This window comes from Balaenoptera musculus, chromosome 17 (assembly GCF_009873245.2).
Source record: "Balaenoptera musculus isolate JJ_BM4_2016_0621 chromosome 17, mBalMus1.pri.v3, whole genome shotgun sequence".
NCBI classification, from domain to species: Eukaryota; Metazoa; Chordata; class Mammalia; order Artiodactyla; family Balaenopteridae; genus Balaenoptera; species Balaenoptera musculus.
The window spans coordinates 11,108,133-11,124,082 of NC_045801.1; positions in this window are offsets into that span (position 1 = coordinate 11,108,133).

The window sequence follows — 15,950 nt, forward strand, 5'->3', positions numbered from 1 at the left end:
GTTGGGTTGATGATGTGAATTTGGGAGAGATTGCTCTATAAATGGTAATTGAAGGCATGAGGGTAGATAAGGTTGATCTAGATCTAGAGGCAATATATGGAAGAAGTGTATCCGAGACCAATTCTGAGGTTCCCCAACATTTAAGGGTGGTTGGAGAAGCTTGAACCAGGAAAGGAAGCTAAAAATGAGGTGGTATGGTGGGCAGAATTCTTCACAGCGGTCCCCAAGATTCCACGCCTTGGTCCCCAGATCCTGTGACTGTGACTTCACTCATGGGATTATGTTATGTTATATGGCACGGCTGGTCTTAAAGCACAGTGCTATCCTGATGGGTCTAACCTAATCAAATACATCCTTAAAAGCGGAGAATTTCCTTCAGCTGACGGCAGAACAATTCAAAGGAATTCCAAGCATGAGATGGATTCCACAAGCTGTTGCTAATCTTGAAGATGGAGGGGCCACGTGAGAAGGAATATGGGCAACCATAAGGAGTGGAGAATGAGGCCCCCAGCAGAGAGTTGGCAAGGAAATGGGGACCTCAGTCCTACAGCCTCAAGGAACTGGATTCTGCCTGAATGAGCTTGGAAACAAATTCTTCCCAGAGCCTCCAGGACCTTGACATTGGCCTTGTGAGACCCTCAGCAAAGACCCCAGGCAAGTTTGTCTGGAATCCTGATCTACGGACTGTGAGGTAATAAATAAATGTTGCTAACAAATTGTTAACAAATTACCACCAGCTGCTAAACTGGTGGTAGTTTGTTAAACAACAACAGAGAACGAATGCAGATGGCTAAAGCTAGGAGGAAACACCAGGGAGGAATCACCCATGTTATGGAAGGGGTGTTTTTCAAGAAGGAGAAAGTGGCCGAAAGATTTGAATGCTGCTGAGAAATGTAAAAAAGTGAATTAAACATACACATGAGATTTAGCTACGTGGATGTCGTTTGGGGAGGTTAGCAAGATCTGTTTGTGTGGTGTGATGGGCCCTGAAGTCTCGTCGCCGTGCACTGAGAAATAGTGGCAGGTGTAGACGTTTCTAAAGTTCCCTTCCTGTTGGTGGGGAAAAGAAGATCATTATAAGGCAGTAAGTAACTCGAGGGGGTTGAAGAGTTGGGTGAGAACTTTTTCTTCATTTGAGCGAGATTAAACACTGATGGGAACTATCAGTGAAGAGGGAGAGGTTGAAAATACGGGAGAGATGAGGGATGCAGGTGAGTTATTTTGTGATTCTTCCTTCCTCTTTTGTGAAATGAGTTTTTTTCAACTAGATGATTTCTAGTTATTTCTAAGGTGCTCCTGTTCTGTGATTATCGTCTTCACTTTTAGCTAAACTCTCATTCTTGCTTCGGCTCTTACAAATCTTTGGGAACTTCCTTCTGTTAAAGTCAAACTTTTTATATTCTGTTGGCCATCTCTCTTGCTCCCCAAATACATTCCAAGGAGTCCGTAGGGATGTGTTCCCTCCGAATGCGGTAGGGAGACTCCTTCCTCACCTCTTCTAGCTTCCGGTGGCCGCTGACAATCTTTGAAATTCCTCAGCTAGTGGTTGCATCATGCTGGTCTCTGACTCCATCTTCACACGGCCTTCTTCCTTGTGTCTTTGTGTCTCTTCCTATAAGGACACCAGTCATATCGGATTTAGGATCTACTCTTATCCAGGATGGCCTCTTCTTAGCTTAACTCATTACATCCGCAAAGATTCTATTTCCCAAATAAGGTCACATTTTTGGGGGTCCAGGTGGACGTGAATTTCCTGCCTTCAGGGAAGTGAGCTTTCCTGACTTCAGGGGCCACGTGGGTAAATAAACCCGCGAAGGGATGTGCATGTCTGTACCGGGCATGTGGGAGAGGTTGGCAGTAGACTGAGGAGATAGGGGGTGCCCCCCCATAAAGCCATTTCCAACACTGCTCTGGACATGCACACACAAAATCTGAGCCGCTGAACCTGGGCTTGCAGGCTGCTGGTTGCGGATCCCTCATGCGCCAGAGGAACAGATTTGTCCCAAGCAAAATTTGTCTCCCAGTTCAAAGTCAGTGGAGACTCTGGCTGCTGGTGGGGGAATGGGTCAGAAGGGTAGGGAGAACATTGAAGAAGTTTCTCTAATTGTCCAGGCACTAGATGGTAGGAGCTTAAAAAGGGAATATACCGAATTATAGTTTAAATAGATCCCAGGAGGACCTTGGAGCGTAATTTTGTGTTTTGAAACTTTATTGGTATATAGGATTACATCTTTGTGGTTCATCTAATGAAAGACGGTGACTGACAATATTATCTCACGCATTTCCAATTTATGCCAGAGGGTGGCAGCATTGTCAAGCAGCTGGAAGCTTGTTGGGGATGCCAGACTTCCCTTCCTTTATTTGCTTTGGGACCTACTGAAATAAAGACATCTCCTCAATCCTGTCTCTGCTCTCCTGCCTGCCCTCCCCCACTTCTCCCTTCCTCCCTCTTCCAGCTTCCTCCCTGCTGGGTTTACAGGGAATGAGCTAGGAGAAATGGGACAATGGCAGAGGGCGTTAACACTGGTTTCTTTTTATATCCTCAGAATAGAATCTCCCTCTTAAACATGACATTGATTGTATTAAGTGTCTTCCTTAAAAAATCTCTAGGAGGTAAGACCTGAATTATGGGGGAACTTAGAGCTATTTTCAGTGTTTCAGAGAAGCTGTGACTTGGTAAAATGTCAACTGCTTATGCCGGGATTACTATGGATTCTGTGATAAATCTGATTATTTCATGCTGAGCAAAAGCCCGGGTTGACAGCTTTAAATGTCTTTCAAGAAGCAGGGAAATATTATTTCTAGATAAATTCTGCCAGGCAATTAAACTCTTTCAAAATCTTGGAACCTCGATCAACACATAGGAAAGCAGGGCTGGTGAAAAATCTTGGGATTCATTGTCTTGGTAGAAACAAAGATTGTCTTCAAATACTTAGAGGACTGTTGTGACTGGTCAGTGGGGACGGATGTAAGGATCTGGGTTTGGAGTTGGACACATCACCTGCTTTGTGACCTCTGGGAGATAATTCAAATTCTCTAAGCTTCATTTTTCTCATCTTATTGAATTGCTGTTGGATCAAATTAAATAAGGTATATAGGATCCTACCACGGCATCTAGCACATAGCTGATGCTCAATGAGATTTCCTTGAATGAAATGAAATAATGGCAATAGTAACCTGGAGTTTTAGAGGCTGTATCCTTGGTATCATGGCCTTACAGAGACTTAAAAGCAGTGGGTGGGAAGAAGAGAAAAATGTGATTCTCTCTTTTGGGACGTTTAAATTGCTCTTTAAAAATTTTAGCTATTCGTGGATAATTGAGCGTACTTAAAAATGTCCCCTCCCTCTGGAGTGGGACCATGAGTAACTGGGAATCAGAGGCTAGATACTACTGTTCTTGAATGTTTCACACTTGTAGTAGAGTACACATCAGTTGTTAAAAAGAAAAGCCAGCATCGGGGGTCTTTGCATTTGAGCACAGTTAGCCCTCAATGATCTGAGGTGGCTTGGAGGGCAAGTCTAGCTTCTAATCTGCATCGTCCTCATTGTCACCGAGGAAGCAAGACAGCGATTTGCTGCGATTTTTCACCCTCTCTTATCTCTACGGAGGTGCGTAGCCGGTCCTCAAACTGAGAGTCTCATCCCGATGATGGTGATGGGAAGTGTGTGGACCTGAATGTGGGAAATGCTGGTGTCCTGTCCTCCTCTTTGGTTTTGTTCCCGCCAGCAGAGGGTAGCAGAGTGTGCGCCCCACCTGCCTCCCAGGTGTGCAGGGAGCAGAGGCAGGAGGGGGTCTTCCAATCATGGCAGCTCAAGTCAGCAAGGTACTGAAGGGTTATCTCCTCCAGCTGGCTTTTTTTTTTTTTTTTCCCAAGAAGCAAATTCTGGCATTTATTTTAGGTTACAAGAATAATTTATTCCCATTCACTTTCAACAATCTTTAAGAGCCATCCAACTGGCCTTTGTAGGCTTGAATGCCTCTGATGACTTTGCTTCAGGAGAACTTCAAGAAAACCCCCAAGTGGGATCTGAGACCTCAGTCCCTCTATTCCCTTTCCTTCTTGTGAGAAGAATGGACTTCTCAGGCTGTGCCCTTTGTTCATTTCTCTTACCTTGGTTACATCAAGGCCTTATATTCCTTCTACATGTAGCTCCCTCTCACTCCAATTAGGGAGAAGGATTATACAAATTCTAACTACTTTTTCAATAATTTCTAATAGTTCCTTTTTTGATAATTATGCTAATGGTTCTTTGTTTAAAGTCCCCTTTTTTATTGGTGAATTATGCTCTGTTTTTGTGTGTGAATCTGTATGTATAGGTTTTCATAAAAGATTAGGGACAAGCTTGTCATTCAATGAGCTGTTACCTATGGTTTACTGAGTGCACACAAGATGCTAGGTGTTGAGGACACAGAGTGAAGAAGACACCTTGAGGGAATCTATATTTTATAAGCTGTCATCTCAGAAAAGAGGAAAGATTATATTATCTATTGCTGTGTAACAAATCACTCCAAAACATAGTGGCTTAAAATAGCAAACATTTAATGTATGTTTCCCTGTTCCCATGGGTCAGGAATTTGGGAGAGACCTTAGCTGGATGGTTCGGGCTTGGGGTCTTCTGTGTGATTGAAGATGACGTTGGCTGGGGCCGTGCTCATCAGAAGGCTTACCTGAGGCTGGAGAATCTGTTTTGAAGATGGTTCTCTCACATGGCTGTTGGCAGGAGGCTCGGTTCCTTACCATGCAGGCCAATCCATGGATGGCTTGAGTGTCCTCACAATATTGCAGGTAGCTTCCGCCAGAGTGAATGATGAGAGAGAGAAAGACAGAGAGACAGAGAGAGAGGGGGAGAGAGAGAGAGAAGGGAGAAAGTTTCGATGCCTTATACGATCTACTCACGCACCGCGAATTCTGCCATCCTGTATTTGTTAGAAGTTAGTCCCTACCCCCAACTCTCCTCACGCTCCATCTCTTGAAGGGAGAGGTACCTAAGAATTTGTGGACCTATTTTAAAACCATCACATAGATGTTTAACTATGTTTGTATCCATCTACCAATGTCACGATTCCCTCAAGATGCAGAAGCAGGCCCTTGTGCTCACATATTCATTCATTCATTTGTTCATTCATTCATTCAACAAGTATTCACTGAGCACCCACTACTTGCTGGCAATCCCAGCATAGAAACATAACTCTTTGTTTCTTCATTGGGACTCTGGAAAGAATAAAAAATACTCTCAGCTTAGTTAAAAATTTGAAGAGCTGTCATATAGAGTAACCAAGAAGTAGACCATCTCACCAAGGTAAGAGTGCACTCCAACCAGGTGCAAATTAAGAGTGCAAATGCACTCGAATCAAGTGTATGCTGGGTGGCTTTTTATTTTGGAAATCCTTCTGCTTTTGTAACGGTTGCCTAGCAACCAGAGCTTTGTTCTCAGTTCACACCAGGAGTGTTGGAACAGAGTTGCTCAGTGGCATTAAAATTCACTGTGTTTCCCAAGCAGCAGAGAAACTCCGGATGCTGAGCCCTGTTGGTCACCTGGCCGTGCACAGGGTGGAGATCGACGTGGGGAGACCCTGGAGGGAGTGGAGTTTGCCTAGGGTCGGGGGAGGGGTGTGCGAACAAGGCCGGTATTTCTCCTTATGGATGGCTAAGAATGACATGATTCCCATCTAAGAAAGGATAACACTTGTTTTCGAACGTCCTTGACACTTGCTTCTGCAGCACTTGTATTGAAATGGGAATGACACAGGAAATACAGCACGGCCTGTTTGTGAGTGAAACATTCTGCGGTTTCATGATTAAAAGCGATCTGTTTGGGAGATGCTGGCACATAGATAATGCAAATCCAGCTACTTCCCAAAATTTGCACTAGCCCCAAACAAGAAAATCTTATTTTCCTTTTTAAATATGTTTTGAAATAAACGAAATCCAGTAAACAGCTATCGAGCACGTGCTATATGCAAGGCTCTGGATTAAATGCTGTGCCAAAAATAATAATGTTTGATCCCTCTCATTCATTTGTTCAATCAATGAAAATTTATTAAGGGTACAATTTGCCAGGTACTCTGCTCGGCGCTGGGAATATAGACATAAATAAAATTGATATATTTCCTGTCCTCATAGTATGGCATTCTAGTGGGGCTCATGACGTAATGGGAAAGAGAAAACCTCGTAGCTCTCCTGGGGAAGGAGAAGGGAAAAGGACTCCAGTGGGTGGGTGAGGATTGTGACCGCTACACAGGAAACCCAGAGCTGCCCAAATCTGCGTTTCTGGAGGCTTTGCTGTGAACCCCATGCTCGAGTGTGGATTCTTTTTTTTTAATTGAAGTATAGTTGATTTACAGTGTAGTGCCAATCTCCGCTGTACGGCAGAGTGACTCAGTTGTACATGTGTATTCATTCTTTTAAAAATATTCTTTTATGGTTTATCCCAGGAGATTTGATATAGTTCCCTGTGCTATGCAGTAGGACCTTGTTATTTATCCATTCTAAATGTAATAGTTTGCATCTACCAACCCCAGACTTTCAGTCCATCCCTCTCCCTTTCCCCTCCCCCTTGGCAACCACAAGTCTGTTCTCTATGTTTGTGGGTCTGCTTCTGTTTTGTAGATAGGTTCATTTGTGTCATATTTTAGATTCCACATATAAGTGGTATCATATGGTATTTGTCTTTCTCTTTCTGACTTACTTCACTTAGTATGATAATGTCTAGTTGCATCCATGTTGCTGCCAATGGCATTGTTTCTTTCTTTTGTATGGCTGAGTAGTATTCCATTGTATATATGTACTGCATCTTCCTTATCCATTCATCTGTCGATGGACATTTATGTTGTTTCCATGTCTTGGCTATTGTGAATAATGCTGCTATGAACATAGGGGTGCATGTATCTTTTTGAATTATGGTTTTATCTGGACATATGCCTAGGAGTGGGATTGCTGGATCATATGGTAATTCTATTTTTAGTTTTCTGAGGAACCTCCATACTGTTCTCCATAGTGGCTGCACCAACTTACATTCCCACCAACAGTGTAAGAGGGTTCCCTTTTCTGAGGTGTGGATTCTTATGTAAAAGACTAGTTTACAAGCCACACCAGCCCAAGGCACCCAGTTGGGCTACAGGAAACAAAACAAAACTCTAACTCTCTCCCTCCCAGTGATTATGACATTACAGCTTCACCTCTTTTTTAAGTCCCTCCCTCTCATTCAAGGAGGGCTCTGAAATTTCTCACTGAGCTTGCAAATTGCCCTTCCCTGAACACCACAGGGCCTCCAGTGGGGAGGAAATGAAGGCTTGTGAACAAGGGAGAGAAATGATCAGCAGTGTCTTTAAGATGAGTTCACTGACAGGGAATAGAGTTAATCGAAGTGGAGTGAAATTGGAATTAAATACAATTAAGAGGCATATTGGACAGATTTCTTTTTTTATCTGTCTCTCTATCATCCATCTTTCTTTCTGTCCTCTATCTCTCTTGCTGATTAGCAGTCTTTCCCTATTTTGGGCAAGAGCTCCTCATTTTTGCTTTGGGGGAACCATCCTTCCTACTCAAAGTCATTATGATTTGGGTGGGGCTGATCTGGAGCTGGGGTTAGTGGATTAGATCTGACTAATGAGAGCACACACATCAAATTATTCTCAAACCACAATAGTCATTTATAGGGTGGTTGCTGGAACCATGGGTGAGAGACCTTCTTACCAACGCAGTGGCCAATTGGTAGGATGTAAGCCCAAAGCCATGTTTGCCGTTGTATGGGGAAAGCATGACTGAGAGTGAAGTCAACTCGAAGAATCAGATCAGGGAGAGGGAGAGGGAATACCTGGTAATGATGAGGCCCTGGATTCAGCCTTGCCTGAAGCCTACGTTCAGTTATACTAGTCAACAAACCACCTTCTTTATTAAATCAGTTTAACTTGGAATTTCTGACATTGTCACAGAAAGAATCTCGGCTGACATGGCAGAATGCGTAACACAGGCGAGCAGTAGCAAGGCTTTAACAGAGTAAAGTAACTGAAATTAGGGAAATTTCTGAGAAGAACTGCAAAAGAATACGGCAGATGAAGGAGAGAGGGAGGAGGCCAAAAAGATTTGGCGTCTTGAGCCTGATGATTAGGATGGTGGTGTCCTTAACGGAAACAACGAAGTCAGGGAGATGATGTGGAGTGAGGCAGAAGCGTGAGACCCGCTGTAGATGTGTTGAGTTGCCCGTGCTGGCTGGTCATCCAACCTGGTAGCTGGAAATTTGGGACTGCAGCTAAGGAGAGAGACTATTTTTAAAGTGGGAGGAAATAATTAGAAACAAAAACGTAATGAGTGAAATCACCAAAGGAGAGCACGGGGGTGGGTGTATTAGTCTGCTTGGGACAATTGAGACCCTAAAATGAAACGATGAATATGAAATTGCCATAACAGAACACCAGAGACTGAGTGACTTAACAACAGAAATTTATTTCTCATGGTTCTGTCTGAAGGCTGGAGGTCCAAGTTCAGGATGCCAGCGTGGTCAGGCCTCTGGTTTGCAGACAGCACCTCCTTGCTTTCCCTAGGTGCATGTGCGTGGAGGGGAAGGGGGGAGGGATCTCCCTCTTATAAGGACACCAGTGTTATCAGAGTAGGACTCCGCCCTTATGACCTCATTTAATCTTAATTACCTCCTAAAAGTCCTATCTCCAAATATAGTCACAATGGGTGTTGGGGCTTCAACATATGACTTTTAGGGGGACACAGTTCAGTCCCTAGCATGTGTATAAGATGGGCCATGGATAGACCCAAGGAGAGGACCCAGGTTTAGGCCTTGAGAGGAAGAAGAGGAACCAGTGAAGGTGATTTCTTGTCCTGGGGTGTGTGTGTGTGTGTGTGTGTGTGTGTGTGTGTGTGTGTGTGTTCCAGATCCCCTGGGATCCACTGCTCTGTGTCAGTCACTCGTTGAAGACAGTTCAGATGGCACCTCTTCCAGGCAGTCTGCCCTGCCTGTCGCTCACATGCACATGAGGTTGGGCTTCCTAATACCTATTTCAGTTTCCCACTGTACTTACCACGTTTTATTGTCATTATGCCTATGAGTTTGCTTCTGCAACAGACTTAGCTAGGATTCGAAACTAGGATTTGAAACCAAATCCTAGAACCCATGCTTTTCCCATTATGCTTTGCTGGGATGATTTCTAGCCTGACTCCAGTGCAAGACAATTGAGACCCTAAAATGAAACGATGAATATGAAATTGCTTTGTAAATAGTAAGTTAATATATAATTATAAGCTGACATTCCTATTATAAGCCTTTATAATTTATGTTTGTGTATGTTTAAGGTGGCATTATTACAAATGGCCATAACGTTTGTGCATATGTTCATTAATATGTAGTAAATCATGTGTATATGAATACAGAATAGCATTCATATTTTATGTGTTAGGAATTATTCTTTTTCTAAAATTAATTAATTAATTTTATTTTTGGCTGCACACGGGCTTTCTCTAGTTGCGCCGAGCGGGGGCTACTCTTCGTTGCAGTGAGCAGACTTCTCTTTGCGGTGGTCTCTCTTGTTGTGGAGCATGGGCTCTAGGTGTGCGGGCTTCAGTAGTTGTGGTGCGCGGGCTCAGTAGTTGTGGCGCATGAGCTTAATGGCTCTGCGGCATGTGGGATCCTCCCAGACCAGGGATCGAACCCGTGTTCCCTGCTTTAGCAGGCAGATTCTTAACCACTGCGCCACCAGGGAAGTCCCTGCAATTATTCTTGTAAGTGTATTTATACATGATATATGTGTGATATGTATGATGTATGTGTACGGGGGTGAATGTGTGTGTTTTTATCTCGGTACTCTGAAAACAACCATGTTACTGGCTTTTAAAATGTACACTATTAAAGAGGAATTTAGGCAAAAAAAGAAATGTGGCATGTCCTGGTATCAGCACATAAATACATTTGTAATCCTGGATGTTAATAATAATAGTTATTAAACTTTACTTTGAGTAAATTTGTGGTTTTTAGCCTATAAAGCGTGGTCATGAGCACCCTCCTATTTGTTCTCACCACATCCCATGAGGCACCTGATTTGTATGTTGGGAGAAGCACATGTTTTGACAGGGGAACTCACTGGGGCTTCTATTCTGGCTGCTGCCAAGTTACTAGATTTGCTATTTTTATAATAGTTACATTGTATTATAATAGTTACCTTGTTGAGTGCCTTTTATGTTGAAGTTCTTTTACCTATTAATGTGTCTGAAGTTCATATGAACTCTCTAAAGCGTAGAGATTATTATTCCCATTTACAGGTGAGAACACTGCCTCTCAGAGAAGTTATATGATCCATGTGGTCAGGGAACACACTTTGTGTGACTTGAATCCTTTTAAATGTATTAAGATCTTTCATGGCCCAGAATACAATCTATCTTGGTAAGTGTTTCATGTACCTTTGGGAAGAACGTGTATTATGCTGGTATCGAGTGGTGTTCTATAAATGTCAGTTGGGTCTTGATGGTTGATTGTGTTGTTCACATCTTCTATATCCTTACTGTTCTAGCAACTCTTGAGAGACAGGTATTTAAATCTCAGTGTGGAATTGCCAGTTGGCTCAATAAGGTTTTACTTGGCAGAGTTTTCAGTTGCGATTGGTGGAGGAGATAGGCTGTGCTCGGCTTACTCCGTCTCGGCTGGCCCTGATGTTTTCCCCTGTCTTTTCCTTCTACTTGACGAGAAGCTCCATGAGGCAGGGTCTGTATGTTATTTATCATCGTCATTTCATAAGGCGAACGACGCCACTGTTTAAGGATGTGGGTAAGGACCTTAGCCTGCTATGATGAGCTCATTTTCATTTTTAATTGCAGTATAGTTGATTTACAATGTTGTGTGAATTTCTGCTGTACAGCAAAGTGACTCAGTTATACATACATATATATATATATACACATTATTTTTTCGTATTCTTTTCCATTATGGTGTATCACAGGATATTGAATATAGTTCCCTGTACTATACGGTAGGACCTTGTTATTTATCCATTCTATATATAATAGTCTGCATCTGCTACCCCCAAACTCCCAATCCATCCCTCCCCCACCCCTCCTCCCTCTTGGCAACCACAAGTCTGTTCTCTATGTCTGTGGGTCTGTTTCACAGATAAGTTTATTTGTGTCATATTTTAGATTCCACATATAAGTGATATCATATGGTATTTGTCTTTCTCTTTCTGACTTACTGTGCTTAGTATAATAATCTCTAGGTCCATCATGTTGCTGCAAATGGCGTTATTTCATGATGAACTCATTTTCTAACCAGAGGATACAGAACACTTGACGCCGCATGTGAACGCAAGTGTAGTTTGTGTGGATGATACAACACAAAATGCATGAATTTTCAGCCAATTTAGGGAGAAAATTTGAGGTTTCATTCACACAACCCATTGAAACAGAATGGTTAGACACTTTACCTAGGACTAGCAAATAATTTGGCACTATATAAATTATGAAATAAAATAATATAACTTATAGGAAGACGTGTGTTTTCAAAATCTCTGCTTGTGCGAAGGTGCCTCAGAAGTGGCTTTCAGAGCAGCTGACTCACGGGTAATGTTAACCAATGAGAACTCAGCTTCTCCAGCTCCATGCCGGTCCCACGTGCACAGTCACAGGTTTCCACCAGTTCTCTGCACTCACATCCAGACCTGTTTATGTGGCACATCTTGAGCAACGTAATAAAATACAAAGCGTAGTGACTGTATTTGTTTGCCAGGGCTGCCATAACAAAGCGCCACAGACTTGGGGGGGGGGCTCAAACATTTGATAGACATTTATATCTTCACAGCTCTGGAGGCTGGAAGTTCAATATCAAAGTGTCGGCAGGTTTGGTTTCTCCTGAGGCCTCTGCCCTTGGCTTGCAGACGGCTGTCTTCTTGCTGTGTCCTCACATGGTCTTTCCCTCTGTGCACGCACATTCCTGGGGTCTCTCTGTGTGTCCAGATCTCCTCTTCTTATAAGGACACTAGTCTGATTGGGTTAGGGCTCACCCAACAGACTCATTTTAATTTCTCTAACAGCCCTGTCTCCAAATAAGTTATATACTGTGGGTCTGGGGGTTAAAGTTTCAACATACAAATTGGGTGGGGGGGCGCAATTCAGTCCATAACAGTGACTGGTTTTATTTTATTTTATTATTATTATTTTTTGGCTGTGCCACGTGGCTTGCTGGATCTCACTTCCCTTACTAGGGATCTAACCTGGGTCATGGCAGTGAAAGCCCGGAATCCTAACCATGAGGCCACCAGGGAACTCCCAACGGTGACTGATTAAAAAAAAAAAAATCAGAAAAGGATAGGATTATACCAATGACAAACAACAGGAGTGAAAAAGACAGACAATGTCGATAAGCATACAGAGAATAATTTTGGAAAAACTTAACTTACCTTCTGGATGCCTTTTGCCTTGGACTTTACTACCTCTACAACTGTCTCTAATCAGTAAGTGTTTGTTGGCTGTGGCATTGCCCAGCGTTTAGCCATTCCTGAGACACCTTTAAGGTTTTCGCCGTATTCTTGTAACACACGGGCTATTCTTTAATTATTTTAATTTATAGTGACACCCTTCTTTTACATGAAGAAAGCTGACAAAAAATTTTTTTATATCATACCATAAATGATGACAACAGTGAAATATAGGTACAGTGAAACTGAAACACTATCAAATTCTCTCTTGCTGGCCTGGCACTGAGCATGAAATATGTTCTGTCTTTGTAACGATCATGCCCTTTGGGAAATACTGATTGGATGGATAGATGGATAGATAGATGGATGGATGGATAAATGAATGAATAGAAACAGACTTTCTGTTTATTCATGAAATAAAGATTTATTGAGCCTGTCTTCTATGACAGCGCTGAATTGTCTCTGGTATCACAGTGATCACGCAACAGATGAGGTTTAGGACCTCAAGGCATTTTGGTCCAGCAGCTCTCGTGAAGGAGAGGAACCAGCCTTTACCTGAGAGCAGGTTTTGATGGGGCCAGACCTGGGGTAAGTGGACAACTTGAAAAGGTGTGCGGTGGAAAGGTCGTTAGGGGTCAAGGCCTGCTGCCAGCTGCTGCAGACTCTCCCTCCCTCCCTAGGATCCGGCCTCCCAGATTTTCCTCCCCTCCAGCTCGACCTCAGCGGGGATGGGTAGTGGGAGCTGCTTCCTGTGATGTATTTGGAACCATCTCTCAGTAATATAACTGTCTGTTCCAAACATCTTTACTTAGCATTTAGCGAGAGCCCGACCTTTTTCCACCCAAGGCCATGACTTCTATCAGTGGCTCTGTGTGTGCTCTTAGCCAGAATAAATCCCCCCGAGTCAGGGGCAATAGATCATGAGCTCCATCATTTACGGCCTATAAATTAAAGGGTGGCTGGCAAAGCTGGCTTCTGAGCCTGGCTGCCTGCTCCTTTGATACACAGTGTCACTTTTTTTTATCAGGGGATCGCGGGGGCAGGCTGTCTGGTCTCCTTCTGAACCCCCTGAAAGACAGTATTTACTGGCTATGGAAATACCTTCGCCACATGTTTATTTCTTTGAGACGCTCTGCCCCAAACTCATTGGCTCCTTGTTCTTGCCTCTCTCCCGAGCTGTCTGGGCATTTAATGGCTTGGGTGGTGCGCTGTCCACATTTCCAAGGCTCCTCAGTGGCAGCAGAATATGCTTTTAAAAAACCCACCACACCCAGAGTGTTTGGGGTTTCATAATGGCAAAGAGTGGCTGTCTTCAGCGCTCTGGAGGTTGCATTCCTCAGACAGGGTGTTCCCCTCTTTGCACGGAAGCCACAGAGCTCCATTGACGGCCGGGACCGTCCCATCCCTGCTCCTCGAGAGACCTGGCGCCACGCTAGGGGCTCCGGCCTCCCCACGGCCGTCACATCCCCTTGGAGAACAGACGCACGACTGTGGAATCACAGATCTCAGGATGAGCCTTGACTTTATAGGGTGATGGCTCTCAGAGACATCTCTGCCAGGTTCAGATATCAGAGAATTGTGCCGTCTCTGTATTTGGAACGGAAGCGTTATCATGTAAGCAGTCCTAAGATGCCTCTGTTGAGCCCAGAGATAACGCGTAGTGATCCAGGAGGGGGCGGGGGGAGCACAGGGGAATGAGCCTGTCGCCATCATGGGGCTGCAGGCTTGGAAGGTGTGTTAGAGGGCGTCTGGTCCAACACTCTACCGAATGAAAGAATCCCCACCCTGACCTTTGGGACAAATGCTCATCCAGCTGCAGACTGGAAGGTCGGGCCCTGCCTGTTCGCAGCCTCGGGACGCATCTTTCGCTGTCAGCTGGAGCTCTCAGGACCCCTGCTGCCCCAAGGCTGGAGAGCTTCTAGAAACCCTAGGTGGGTTGAATGAAACTAAAATTCAGGACCCCCTTGGGCTGCTCCTCTACTCCCCGTCTTTGGCCGGTTATCTGGTAACTGGGATGAAGCCATCCTGATACCAGCTACCCATCCCTCCTCATTCTCTGTGCCAAAGTCCCCATTTCCATAGTGTAGATACTTCCCAGCCCTGCCTTGTCCTAGGAAGATCGTCTTCCCAGGGCTTGTAGCCTTGTCCCTGAGCCCCACGCCTATGATTCAGGTCCTGCTGGCTGAAGGCAGACCTCCTCGATGTAGACTTGTACTTTGAGCGTAAATTGCTCCCGATTTCTTGTTGCTGTGCTCTGTCTTCTGTGGCCAGTAGAAACCCTGAGCTAGCCCCCATCACTAGTGAACCTGCTCTGCGCCAGAGTCAGGCTGCTGGGCTAGATGTTTTTCTAGGACTTGTAGCTCAGCCCCTGCACAAAATGTTTAATTTCAAATCCTGGGTTGTCCGGGACCATCTGTCTGTATCATCCAGCTGTAGCTACTCAGGATATTCCTAAGCACCTACTGAAAAATGAGAATGAATCTTTGGAGGTGGGAAATTTATTTAAGGATAAAATGTGTCCTGTATTGAATAAGTACTACAGGCCAGACACTTTGCTTGTAATACTTCACATGCATCAGATCCCCAAAGCCTATGAGATGGGTGGTATTATTATTATTACAATTATTATATTATTCCTGTGTTCAGAGCACAGGCACTATAGCTGGAGGACCCGGATTGAAATTCCAATTCTGCCGCTTTCTAATTGGGTGCCTTGAAGAAGATGCTTAGCCTCTTTTTGGCTCAGTTTTCTCACCCACAGAATAAGACCATTAATGCCCACTTCCAAGGGTTGTGATGCATTTAAAGCATTTAGAACAGCGCCTACCTGGCCTAGAGACGTTGAGTCACGTGCCTGGCAACACCCAGTAAATGGTAAAGTTGGGACTTGCAGAAAGGCCCTCTGGCTTGAAGGCTCTCTCTTCCTCTGCATCTCACTGCCCCCTTTCTCAGCCTTGGAACTGGGAGATTAGCCCAGGTGATGCCTTAGGTGGCAGTTCTTTGCAACCAAGGCCTTGCTTTCATTGATTTTGAACTAGTCCCTTTGCATCGGTAAAGACCATGTTATTAATCTGCTTGTGAAGAAAAAACAGTGCCTCTTGGTCTCGTGGTTCAGAGAACAGAACTGGTTTTGGGAACATTTGCATCTGGGATCAGCCTCTGCCACTTCCCAGCTGGGTGATCTTGGGCAGGTCAGCTGATCTCTTCCTCCTGTTGTTTTCTCATCTATGAAAGAAGGAGAATGAAATTTCCCTCGCAGGGCTGCATCGGATTCAATTAGATTGCGTGAATGAGAGCGGGTGTGAAAGCATCTTGTTAACCGCTTCCGTTTTCTCCTCTGGAGAGTGGGACGATTAATAGCTGCTTGTAAGGACTAAGTGAGGAAATCCACGCACGCCACCTGGCACAGAGCGACTTCTCAATTGATGCTACTAGCATGGCCATCATTCTCATCCTTAAGACGTCCTGTGCAAATGCAAACAAGAATTCACCTGTTTTCCTCTGACGGAGGCTTTCAGCTAAGCCATCCATGCGATGC